Below are 14,017 nucleotides of genomic sequence, written 5' to 3'. Positions count from 1 at the left end.
AGCTAGGAGGAGGCACAGATAGCTCTTAAGGATAAACAAATTACGTACGCACGATACCTTATCTATTTTTATATTACACTTGTTATCTTTTATATCTAGTTTTCATTATCAATGAGCGGTGTAGAGTTAGCAATATCGCAAAAACGTGTCATTTTCCTTTTAAGAAAGCAATTCGCACTTCTAAAGGGTATTTATGTAACTCTTGGTAATCTGTAACTGTATAACAAAAGCAGTGTTATTCGATTTGTGTACACAACTCCTACACAAAATGGCCAGACTTTCAAAAAATAAAAGTTATGCTGTCTGACCCTATGCCGCAGATACAAATGTCATCGTCATTTGAATGTCTGATATTCTTTTACCATGTATCATGGCAGACCATTAATTATGCTACGCACAAGCAGAATTTGAAATCACCATATTATCTACGGTGTTCCATCAAAATTACTGGAGAATAAACAAATTCCCTAATAGCCGACTAACATAGCAGAATCTCAGAAACTTTAAAGCTTTCACGCTTTATCCTCAAATAAATTCATAAAAAAAGAATAAATATAATCCTCAAATAAAATTATTAATCACGAATTTGTATTTCGTAAAACAACCCCTGCTATCCTAATGTTTGAAGTACCTTAGAAGAAGCGTCGGTTCAATCGTTTTTCCAAGTCCGTGGTAGAGTCACTAGTAACAATCAGACTTGGCTTTTAAAACTACACAATGTAAAATTAAACAAGTATCTACATACCTACGTATTATTTTATCGTTAATGCACCGTAGTTAGTAATAGTTTTATTTAAATAGCAACTTAGCGAAATATGATGACGAAAAAGAATGACCAACACTGTACGCATGTCATGGTCTGGTGTCTGGTTAATGTACCTAGTTTAATTCTGGTATTAAATAGGTGCATTAGTTAGAAGGCATTCGTAGGTCTGGTATTATTACAGTATGACCTTTTTAAGATCCCTACCTACCTACCTAACGTAATGGCAAAACGGAACCGATTAAATATGATGACTTTGTTGTTGACAACAACACATGGAAATAGTAAGTCACAGATAATTACAAGAATAATCAGCAGAAATTTATGTAAAAAAGCGCACAGGTTTTTTTTCGATTCCTAAGACTAATAAGGGTGCAGACCCGTACAAAATTGACATGCCTCAACCGATATTATAAAATTGTAATTGTACAGAATGTTATTCTGTAAAATTACAGGAGGAACAATTATTAACTTAAACTGTGTCTACCATTTTTATACACAATGAATAATTGTAAAGTCAACAGCTCCTGATGCGGATGAGATGGATACGGATGGATTCGGAGCGAAACGTACGTATAGGGTGCATTGCCGAAGATCTGTTTGGTGTGGAGTATAAAGATTGAAGAATTTATAAATTACGCCATACAGATTCTCCTGCTTTTTTGCGGAGTAGAGCAAATTAAGATTAATTTTCATAATGAAACCTAGTTAAATATAGGTAATGCTTTCTATATACATATAACTTGAAGTGAGGCCCTAATAAAACACGAGTGCGGCCGTTAATGTAAAATTCAACACGCGTGTATAATATCTTGTAAGCCTCACAGGCTTAAAACTTTGTAAACTGATGAAAAATACATTATTGAACGAAGACTGTAAGCGCCAATAATAGTAGATTGAGGAACTTCCTTATCGTCCTTAATATCTGAAGGATTATATTTTAGCGGTTGGTTTGTCTTTACTTGATTTTTGCAATCTCGTAATGGTAGAGTCGTTTTTTATTTATTTTTCGTTTTTTATTTTCGTTTGAGTGGAATGCTCCGAATTGATCGAGTCTCAAGGTTTAGTTTGTCTAAACTTCTACTGAAAAAATTGTAGTACGTCATAACATAGGTCTTCTCTTATCTTATGTTATTACAAGTATTCGTTTATGTTATAGGTGTGGTATCACATTCTAATCCTAATATATTATCAGACTAACTCTAGGCCTCTAACTTTAACTTTAATCTTAGCTGGAGTGCTCTACATCCAGTATCACAACCAAACAAAAAGGCACCGTGTTGTTCTGAATTCTGTGACTGCGCCAATAATTCGAAAATTACGCAATTCTAAATACCACGGGGGTTACTGGAGAATACATATTACTTACAATATTAAATCCAGGGGTCACAAACAAACTAGGCTCTACGCTGTGGCAATCGAATTACCCCACATCCCAAGTCTATGAAAATTTTCCAGACCTGGAAACGCTATCTTTTAACAAGGAGTTGATGTGCGAACACTTTGATAGGGTTATGAGCTTTATATAACGTGACCGTTTATTGTAACATAACAGGGTCGAAAAGCTAAGAATAAGATTGCTTAACATATTAGCTGAGTTAGTTACTTTGAGTAAAGACTTCAAATTAAAAAAAAAAAAAAAGGTATTGTGTACGCAAAACAATTCAGGTTTATAATATCGATTCTAGTTTTCAAGCTGGAATGCAACACATTAGACGATTTGCTAGACTTAAATCTTGGTAATCAAAATGGCTTTCAATGCCCCAAAACGTTAAAAACTTGACACTTTTCATTAATTTGAGCAAGTAAAAAAGTAAGCAAATAAGTGTTTAATATTCATTATCAGGACTACTGGAACGTTTTTGTTGTAGCTGGGGACAGCCGGACGGAAAGCCTGAGCGGGACTGTCCGCCCAATTTGGAACGTTGGCTTGTATCCACCTAATGATCGGGTAAATTTAAAGACAGATTGGACTTGGAAACGCTTGTTTCGACTTACATGTGGTACGTAATCACAAAAATATTTGTATTTATGTGTGTAGGTGTGAAGAATGTATCTCGGAAGCAGGAACACCCCACCAAACCTGTAATTTGGCAAACTACCAGACGTTGGTCTTAACTCGCTTGTGTCACATCGCTGTATTTGTGATGAAAGCCAAATCTATTTAGAGAACATAACATTTCGCTTGAATAAAAATTTAAGAACTTCAATATCAATAGGAATGTAATAAATTGTTTTAGGAATTAATGTGTATCTATGCTGTTACACATCTCTACAATAAAAGAGTGCTGTGAACTAGGTGTGGTGTGGAAGGTTGGGTTCTATGCTTGAACCGTGATAGTGACTGATAACAAAACAATACCCGTTTGAGTAGTGGGTTTCTTAATAAGCCGAAATGATGCATAATTAAATTATATAATAATTATATTACATTATAGCACATATTTTCAAGTTCCGATGGCCCGATACTTATTGAAATGCTTACCTACTCTAGTAACCTCAACGTTGATTAATTGCACGCCTCGCGTGAGGTGATGCTCTACTCTCGACATATCAAAAAAACCCAGTCTTTCAAAACTTAAATGATGTTTTTTTTATTAGTATAACACTTACAGGATAATATGAGTGCACTAACATCAAGTTAAATAATCTGTCTAGCACATAATATGATATATATTTTATAAGTAATTATTCTTGTTCAATATAGTAAATTATAATAAAACTAATCATTCTTGGACGTTCGTGTGTCTGTGTTTACGGATCCTTGTATCCTTGAAAAAATCCTTGCATGGCATTGCATGGCCGTGGCATCCTTGAAAATGGACGAAAAAATTATCTTTCCGGAATATTTTTTATTATATAAAGTAATGCACTGTGCTGATTCCTAGTTAATATTAGCGTTCTAAGTACTGTTGTTTAATTATAATTTATCAAACACGATTTTTTCTATATGCAAGAGTATGTGGAAAATCAAGATTCGCGCATGCGCTATGTAAATTTCGTCTCATAATATCGCGTGAGACATAAAGATATTAATTTTATTTGTTATTTCATTTTAAAAAACTTGAGTTTTTGTTTTAGGATTTTTTTTTTAAATGTGTATGACCGCTATGAGGCGTGCACTTTTGGATTTTTCAATTTTTTTATTAATACTTACGAGCCTTAGTTGAGGGCGCAGTTGAAATGATAGAGATGGTCAAATTTCTACGAGAAGAACCTTAGACGCCCATTTAACAAAGCATTATGAATGTAATTTTGTCGTAGTGTATCCATAGATACTATTCTGGACTACGATTGACCTGCGATTGGGAGTGTTTTCTGGAACAAAGAGTCAAGCACAAAGAGCATCAAAAGCTTCAAAGAGTCTTTGGGTGTTCTTATTCCAAATCCTCGATCTCTAGCACGTAACAATATGAACACTTATCACGCCTTATCCTATTTTAAATTTTATACTATATTTTTTGTATTCTTTTTGAGCCGGGTATGGGTGATAACAAGCATTTGAAGCTAGCATATAGATTGTAGGTACCTATAAATGTCTTAAGGAAAGACTAGCTAGCGCTAGCGACAGTAAATGGTTATTTATTTGGTCAAGTGGGACTTGGCTCCGCTGACTCACGATTATTATTACCACATTTCGCACATATGTATGAGTTGATGAAAATATAACGTCATATGTCTTTATACAGGTGTTTATACATTAACAATTGGTATTCAAACAACCATTATTTAAATCAGTAAGATTCCAGCCTACAATTCTTCACAGTAAATTCTGTTATGGTTATTTCAGACTTCAAAGTTTGAAATCGGTGCTAATTATTTTTTCATGAATGCAGTGTGTTTACACTGATGCCTTCAGCCGCGATGATTGATCTTTGGTAGGGGAAAAGTTAAAATATTATATACTTACTTACTGAAATAAAATATAGCCTGTCATTCGCATCGGTCCTCATGAAACTTTGTACACATATTCTTGGAAGTGCTAGAAGTAATATAGGATACTTGTTATCCCGACATTAAGTTCGGTTCCTTTGGGAGAGGGGATGAAAGTTTTTGACGATTTTACCACATAACTCCGACAAATTATAACCGATTTAAATAATTATTTTTGTACTATAGAGGTTTATACCTACTATATGTGTTTAATTTTGCCCAAACTTTATGTAGATCTGATGAATGTGGTTAGAGATAGAGGGCAGAACTCCTCAGCAGACAGTAGCAAACCCCTCATATAGCGATACTGAATACTTTAAATTTTTTTAGAACTACAACTGAATTGAATGCCACAACAAAAAACAAAATCATCAATAGCTAGTACACACTTAGTATCAATATAAAATACAAACATGTAATTTTTTTATATTATAGGTAATAAGAAGAATATATATAAAATTCGAAGTCCTGACTGACTGGTATATATATATATATACAACGAAAATGAAAACCGAAATAATACTTCACAGGCTTTAGAGGTAAATTATGTTCTGTTTTTCAGTCTTATCTGTGAAACCGAAAAGCTGTTTTTTCTGGAAAAAATCAGATACAGCCCTAACATCACATGCAAAATTAAAATCCTGTGACTTCTGTCACTTTGTTAGGAACGCGTCGCGTAGTGAAGCTACTATGCGCCTGTCGGTCTTTTATCTTCATTAGGGTTGTCATAAGTACACACTTAGCATTTTTTGAAATTGTTTGTATGGAAAAATAAATGTGGTTCTTTTGATTTTGTAATTTTACAGGGCTATTCCTTGTGAAATATACCTATGCATCTTTCAGTATTATTTCATAATTCAGTTACACGTTGCTTATATCAACGCACAGCCTTAATCGCTTAGAAACATGATGTTTTGACAGAAGTTTCCCTTTAGAACGTAACATAATATGAGAAAGGGATTTTTAATCCACACCTAGGAAGGAAATTAGGGGGTTGAAGAATGATTATGAATTCAAATATATCATTAGGCTGAGTGAATTTATATAATCAGTCTTAGGCATATAGTCGGATATGGGCGGGCGATGCAACGCGGTGGGTTGTGGAATGATAGTTTGTATGGGACTTAAAAAGTTGTGGGTATGCAGACGGAAGTTGCGGAGAACTGTTAGTACTTAGTAGAATAAATAAAGAAGTTATTTATAATAATAGTTAACTGGTCTGGTATATTCCAGAATAATCGGTTTAGGTCCAGCTTGTTTGGCCCATGACTCGCCCAACGAGTTAAGCGTTTCACATGTTTTCGTGTCATGTTTCAATATTTTTTTAACGAAGGTATTAAAATAGGTTTATAACTTAATGGACTAACCATATTGGTTGTGATCAAAAATAAAGAAACTTACTGGTCGTAGGTTAGGATTAGGATCTTATCTTAACAACGTAAAGAAATAATTTAATCGGATTATTGGCAAACAACGTGGCGCGATTCATTAATTAAACATTACGTGAATTCATTTCTAATCAGTGCGTATGACAAAGACTGACATAATAATAACTTTAATTTCATGTTAATATATAGACCTAGACAGTGGCGTGCAAGGGGTTTTGACCAGGGTAGGCATAAAGCGGGAATCAAATGACAAAAAAAAAACTTCTTCTGTACCAGTTATATTTAAATTTTAGGGTAGGCAGTGCTTTGCATGTATGAAGTGTCACTTTATCTTGGCCCGTGTATCTATCGTGATAACGGTTTAGAGTCCGTACAATGAGATTCTGCATCCCAGATAGTAAAGAACTAAACAAGTCATCAACGGTCAACCAAGCGAGTACTTCTTTCGCTTATCAATTAGATACGCGCGTTCCTAAAAATATTAAAACTGGTAATTTTTAAGCAACTTAAATAACTCTGTTGCTGTGGATGCGCCTGCGTCAAATATCGTAATTCAAAGACTAGTAATTATTGAATGAATGAATGAATATACTTTTATTGCACACCACAAAAAGTACATAAAAAAAGAAAAGTATAACAAAACATCGTATACAATTTGGCGGACATATCGCTTTGCGATTTCTTTCCGCCTAAAACTTAGGAAATACGCATGCCTACTAAAAAAGGCTTTTTCTTTGTAATTAGGACTCTTCAAATACTTGAGTATAAAAACTCGCTAGGTTTCCTTTTATGTATAGGTGTCATAATTTTGAGAATGCTATTTCATATACATATTCATATGGTGACATTTTGTATGTTTGTATGTAATGGGTAAACTCAAAAACTTCCTCTATACAATATACTAAACTATCTATTACACACAATAACACATTTTATGGCGAAAATAATTCAAAAATTGAACAGTGCTTAGTTTATTATCACGACAATCTTATGTTGATAAACCTTGCCCTTAACAGCTTGTTATCTGGCCACATAGTTTTGGAGATAATGAAAAATTAGACCTATCTCTTAAATATATACCACCATTTCTGTGGCTTATTTAGGGATATAATATGATATACTTATATATGGTTTCGCGGACTTTTTTATTACAATACGACCTCTCTGGTGTAAAACCGCGTAAAAAGCTGCGCTTTTTGATTTGTAGTGGCATTTCAAGCGATAGGATATATCTAAATATAGATAAAAACACACACTAAACTTTGATTACCTACTTATTATATAGACTGTTTTTTTACAATCCCCTATTTAGATTTCCTGACGTAGATATTACTTAGTTCGATGCTATTAAATGTTAGATAAAGATGTGTTAATTTATAATCGATTCTCACAAATTACTGCATTTCTGGATTATTTTCGACAACACATGACTATTGTAGAGTCCTCAGAATACGCCTTCTAATCTTCCATTTGCTTGAACTTTCATTAAATTCCTTTGCGTTTGCGTGCCATTCATTCGCTATCGATTAGCCCGAGTTGGTATAAATAAGGCGTTACGTAGCCAGTGTACACTGTACAGAACTCCTAACAAGGAGAACGGTGGCGGGGCGCGGTCACAGCACCGCGTCGTCAATTGGCATAGCGGTCAAGCCAGCCAGCCGATGACCTGGATCTGAGGGAAGCCCGACTAGGTGGGGGAATATATGCTCACTTTGAGGCTTTCTCAGTGCGTGTCGCACAAGCCTCATATAGACTTTCTTTATTAACATTTTAAAGATTTTACTTCGATCCATCCATAAATTACGTCGCAGGTTAACGGGGTGGGAGAGGGGGCAAAAAGGTGTGATGCCGTGTTGCACGAGAGCATAAGCTTGTGACGTCACGTCACGTGTCTTAACTACAAGCGGTCCCCCGCGACTTCGTCCGCGTATTGGTCAACGTTAAAAGATAATCATATGCTATCGCGGATAGGGACTTTTAAAGAGGAACAATTCCGTCATACATTGTTTTGGTGTAACTCATAACCCGCATAGGAAGTTCTCAAAAGGAATGTTTTTCCGTTTTTGCTCCGCTACTAATGGTCGTAGCGTGATGTTTTATAACCTATAGCCTTAATCGATAAATTGTTCAGCAGATCCAGAGATCAACAACTTCGCAAACTTTATCCCTTTACTTTAAATTTAAATTAATCTAATATCAATTACCTGCTAATTCTAAAATTAATTTAAAGTAGGTAGGTACCTATAATTAACTAATCAAGATTTGATTGTATATAAAATGTTAGAATTAGTGTGTAATAAACAGTTAGGTACATTTTGACTATTTTAAATTAATTTTAAATTAAGCAATCGAATCGGAATCGGATATGTTCGGCTGTTCCAGGTCTTATTTGTGGGATGTATTCTTTTATTATCATCATATCGGTGATAAAAAAATAATACAACTCACAAATTTTCTTTTATAATAGTGAGCAAATTTCTTAGTCTATATTTAAATCAGTATGGTAAAAAAGTAAACGAGAGCTACGTTACATATAGGTAAATATTGTGTGTTCATTTCAACGCTTGCCACCAAGACGGGTTTCCCGCCCACGCGACTTTATGGCGCCTGACCGGACCAACAATTTACTCAATAGCTACGTTTCCAACGATTCAACGTTTGATGTTATTATTATAGATCGGATGAATATATTATATCATTACCGCTATTATGACTGCTCACTTTTTACTCTATTTGCAATCAAGTAGCATCTAAGATTTTTTCAGAGTTTCTTTATACAAATTATAACTAGGCACCAAGAAGGCTTATTTATTACTGCTTTTTATAGATACTAATAACCCCAAATCGGTTGTCTATAAATACATAACTGAATAAAATGGTTAGGAGGTGTCATTCTTTACCCCATAATTTTCTTCTTTCTTGGAATTCAATACAAACTACCCTGTTACTGTAAGAACTACTGTATAGGTATATCACATAACTAGCTGTTGCCCTCGACTTCGTTCGCGTTTGAATTTGTTTTTAAAGCTTCTTGTAAAAAATAATTGTATCGTTTCTGTAAAAAGACGTATCTTTGTTTTGTTTAGGTGTTGTCCTTCCATTTTGTAAACTCGCCATAACTTCTATATTAAATGACCGATAGGAAAAAATTAAAAAGTATTTTGATGCTATATAAATACTCTTAAGGATATTAAATGAATAAAAGAATAAATAATACTGCGACACTAATGCAACCCACTTTTCGGCGATCGAATAAAATTTAAAACACAAAAGCTGTTATTGCGACTTAACTATGACAGTAAGATATATGCCCTCGTTGACTTTTTTGTATGTAATAATGAGTAGGTACTCGAATCATCATCAATGCATATTATTTATGTACTATCGATAGTTTTCTCAGGGCATGCGAAGTAATGAATTTAATTGGCAAAATTTTACTACTTTGGGTTACATTATTGTAATTAATTTACTTAAGGATCTCTAATTTATTTGAAAACATATTCTAGTCTATGTTACTTCGTGATAGTTTAGCTTTCTTTCCAGTACTTTCGGGATCTATATGGTACAAACAAACATACAAAAAAGTCTATCCTCTTCATAATATAATATAACAAATGTTGTGTAAATAAAGTTCTTATCATTCTGACTACTGTAATAACCTATCAGGTTGTATTCCCCAAAACACGCCTTTTATTTAACCCCAAAAGTCCATTGTTTTCAAATCATATGTTATTAAGATTAGAAACTCCATTTTGATTCGTTTTTTGTGATCACTTCAACCGGATCATTAAAGGATACGGTGGCGGATGATTTGGCTGCCGTTTTTTCTCTACAACTATTAATAAGTAGTAAGATTATGATAAAGGAATCCTTGGCTTTGGCAATGATCGAAATGACGTCACGATTACATAGCGGAAATGACTATCATATCAATATTCGGTATCAAATGCGAGATCTTCAAATTCATTAATTCTTTATGCAGTTCTGAAAAAAAATACCGTAAATTTATAGCTGGTTAATCATAAAAAGCTCTTCAAACTTACTAATATACTCTCTGACGGTAATGGCCATAGGGTTATGAAATGCTAGTCTACCCCCTTATAGCGTTGTCAAGGCCGTGATGTGACATAGCTGGCCAGCAACAGGCAAGAATGCCGACAAAACAACGCAACAAGTGCTCGCGCCCCCGCCTTACTGTCTGAATAACTTCTTCGAAGTGTTATATTTTTACGCGACAGAAGAGGGTAATGTCTTTCGGGTATATGAACGCCTAGTATCTCTATCTATGAATCTGAATACTAGCGCATGCCCGTGTCTTCGCATCAGTAGAGTTTCACGTGTGTTTATGTACTTTAAATACCAGAAGCGAGAATAGTATTTATTTTAATTACACTTTACTTAATACCTACTTTAAAATGAGCATTTAAAGCTCTAAACTTAAATAGTGCAGTATTTTGAAGACACGGCACATTCTTCATTCACCTCCAAACGGTTTATGCAGCGATATGCCAAGATAGCTCTCTAATGGCTTTTTTTAAAGATTTTTTTAAAGCTTGCTTGGTCATATATTTTTTTTTTTTGTTACAATATACTTATAAATTATAGCCTATGTTTTATTCGGATGTATACTAAAAGCTATATTATCAATGAATTTTATTAAAATCCATTCGACTTAGTTATCGCGTGAAAAGCTAACAAACATCCATACATTCTCACAATTTTTATGCGTTTATAATATTACTAGTGACCCGCCCCGGTTTCGCAGGGGCACAATGTAGATACCAATCGGTTTCGAGTGATAATAGTATTATGATTATGATTACTACAATACATGTATCACATTACATATCTTTCAATTTATTGGCACTCTTCTACTGTACTATTATGCGTTAAAACTACGTTTCGAAACTTCCTCTTGAAACACTAGTAGAGAAAACTAAAGTCTAAAATATCTAAGCGTACAAACGGCGAGAGAGATTTTATTTTTTAAGTACTATGAAAAGATAAGGAAGTGGGATAGTAGGATTTGGCGCAACTTGTCCATTTACCTAAACAGATTGATAGATTCAAAAGAATGAGGTGTCGTTGGATTTATCTTGGCTATGGGATTTGGAAATGTCACTGAATTGGTAACGTCACATATAATATATTACATAAAGCTCGCTTCGCTTTAAATGTAAATCCGAATATTTAACAATGATTTTAATTTTTATTATGATAATTTGCTAAGAGGATAGTTTAATATATGATTTTATTCGTTAATTTACCAATCAATTTCCATACTGCAGCATTTCCATACTCATATTATAAATGCGTGCGTCTGTTTGTTAGTAACCTATGTTTTTGTACGTTAATGATTTTTGACATAATTACCTTGCATTTTGGAGACGGACCTATGATACTTTTTATTCCAGAAAAGCACCAGGATAAGGTTTCCCGGGGATTTTAAAATACCCATTTTTTATATATAGCCTGCATTCTCAAGACAGATACTTTTATCTCGAGAACATTTACGGTTCTCGCGGCATATAAATAAAAACGAAACTGACGCGGTCGATTTCACGGGCAATAGTACATTCTGAAGTCCGTTGTAGTTATAAAATAGGCAAAGTGAGTGAGAGGGGTCGAAGATGGGAACAGCTTTTTCCCTCGCTCGTAAGACGTGACGTTGCGCCTTGCGTATTGCGTCCATTTGATAGAAAAGGACGCAATAATAATTTGACAATTATTATCCTTAATCCTATCATCTGTTTTGAAATGTGTTAAGCTTATTAATTTTTGATTGGCTTAACTTCTTGATTGATGTACTGAATATAAAAAAAAACAACCCCCCCTTCCGTGTTGGATCACAGGTTCTAGACCAACAATCGAACAACTTCGCCTTATCACATAGCGCGTGCGTCATCGCCTCCGCTCAACTGATAAGCGCCTTGAATTATCATTGCAAATAATATTATGTTTATACTTACTTTATTGGTACATTCTGACTCGAGTGTCGAGGAGTTTCTCCACTAGGAGTTATCATCTCACAGTTTACTGACTAAATAACAAGATATCCACAATGACGCGGCCTTTATTTGACATCGAGCGAAATAATAGGTAGGTAGGTATGTGCGTACAGAAATTCGATAAAGGGGTCTTAGCGATAGCGAGTTCACGCGATAAGTTAAATATAGGAAAATGCCACTAGGTACCTATGTTATGCCAGCTTCTTGGGAAAATAAGAACTTCAGTCAATAACAAATACCTACTAGGTATATTTTAGAACACAGTTAATGAACTGACACACAAATTACAAATAAAACGAATGTGTGAGGATAATGTTACTGGATTTGTGTATAGAATTTTAAATTATTAAATGATAGTGGCATGTATAGGCAATAATACCCGTTCTAGTCGAGCGCAACCGTTACGAAATCACTGCTGCATGAAAATTATACGATTCGAGCTACCGATAGTCAATAATAATTGCTCGATCCATGGTAGGTAGGTAGGTAACGATTATTACCGACGTAATTAACGTGAGGCTTCAGCAGAATATTAAATACAGCTACTAGGTAAGTACGTATATTATATACCATACAATAATTCATCATGTTTTGAGAGAAAATTATAAAGCAATGAATTCACAAGAACAGCCTGTTGTACCTATTTTTTTTGTATTCGTGTTGACTAAGCAGATATTTTGCATATTTTTATCGTAAATACGCAAAGATGGCACTGTAATCGCAGTGTTAAAGTCCGTGCATAGATACGTATAAATAGATTACGTCGGGCGACCGATCCGGTTGCGGTGAAGGAAGGAGATAGATAGAACGCGCCATGAATCACTTCTTCACAGGAGCGCACACTCGCACAATGCGAGAGCCACGCGGAGGGGTCGCGGGTAGCGCGGGGCAGGGAACTATAGCCGAACGGAACGAAACGATACGACAAAGTACAACTGAAAACAGTTGAACAGACAGCCGCGGCGCGTTAACGTGCGTCGCCCCTTTCTGGAATGTACGTTCAACCGAAATACATTCACGGTTCTTAGATAAAATAGGAAATTACTTACGTGTGAATAATTATCATATGCGAAAAAGAGAGTGGTATTTTTTTGTATAAGTGTAAGTGTGACGTTAACAGGAGTGTATACTAGTGTGTGTGTCGTGGCGTGGATCGTCGCGCAATTATTAACGATGATTCACTTGCGCGCGGGTGAAATGCAGCCTATCGGACTTGTTGACATATGTTCAGGAGGAGTAAACAAATGATATCAAGAATACTCCTAATATGGTGGATTGATTCATACTCCCGCGGCCGGTAAGACATCTTTATTAAAGTAATGATGTACTTATCTACATATTTATTAATCCGCTAGGTATTTATTGTGATTAGAGAGGCTGCCGTATGCCGAATCCGCTAGTCCTATTACCTACTCATTTAACATAATATATCGGTTGCTCACGCTTACAGTGATTTCACTCTTCTTTTTGTATATTTTTGGATGGTAAATAATCGTATTTATTGTTGTTTATTGTTACTTTTATAGCGAACATATGTTTAGTTAGCGATATGTGTTTGGAACTTAGTAATTAGCCTTCATATATTTTAGAGGAGGTCTAAGTTAAGAAAATATTTTGAGTTTGATTTTAATTAATTCTTCAAACCAAATTGTTATAATAAGGCTACATTTGGTTTCTTCGAAAGGTGATTAACTTATTGCGTACCTAACTATGAAAATATAACTACGACTCAAATAAAAATGTTAAATTAACTAGGTACCTACATGGGTAACTAAAACGTTAAGAGAAACGAATTCGCCGTTTTCTCTATAACTAAAAATATAAATTATACCGAATATGTAAATACATGGTAAATACAACAGACAATAAGATAGGATTCAATCATTTTCTCTTTAGGAAATACCTTTACGACTGATTTCACGCTT

The 14,017-nt window shown here is 34.6% G+C and overlaps 1 protein-coding gene across 4 annotated transcripts in view; it reads left to right on the top strand.

The window, feature by feature from the left end:
* Positions 1–14,017, top strand: part of LOC120635268 — a 44,207-nt gene that overhangs the window by 16,837 nt on the left and 13,353 nt on the right. For 3 of the 4 annotated variants that reach the window (XM_039906257.1, XM_039906249.1, XM_039906234.1), the window contains exon 1: positions 13,024–13,389. The exons of the other annotated variant lie outside the window; for it this stretch is intronic. The gene's annotated coding sequence lies outside the window, so the exon portion shown is untranslated. Of the gene's footprint in view, positions 1–13,023; positions 13,390–14,017 lie in introns of those variants that run through there. 4 annotated transcript variants of the gene reach the window in all.

This window comes from Pararge aegeria, chromosome 2, assembly GCF_905163445.1.
Source record: "Pararge aegeria chromosome 2, ilParAegt1.1, whole genome shotgun sequence".
Lineage (NCBI taxonomy): Eukaryota > Metazoa > Arthropoda > Insecta > Lepidoptera > Nymphalidae > Pararge > Pararge aegeria.
The sequence above is the reverse complement of the archived record's forward strand: the minus strand, read 5'-3'. Positions and strand labels throughout refer to the sequence as shown.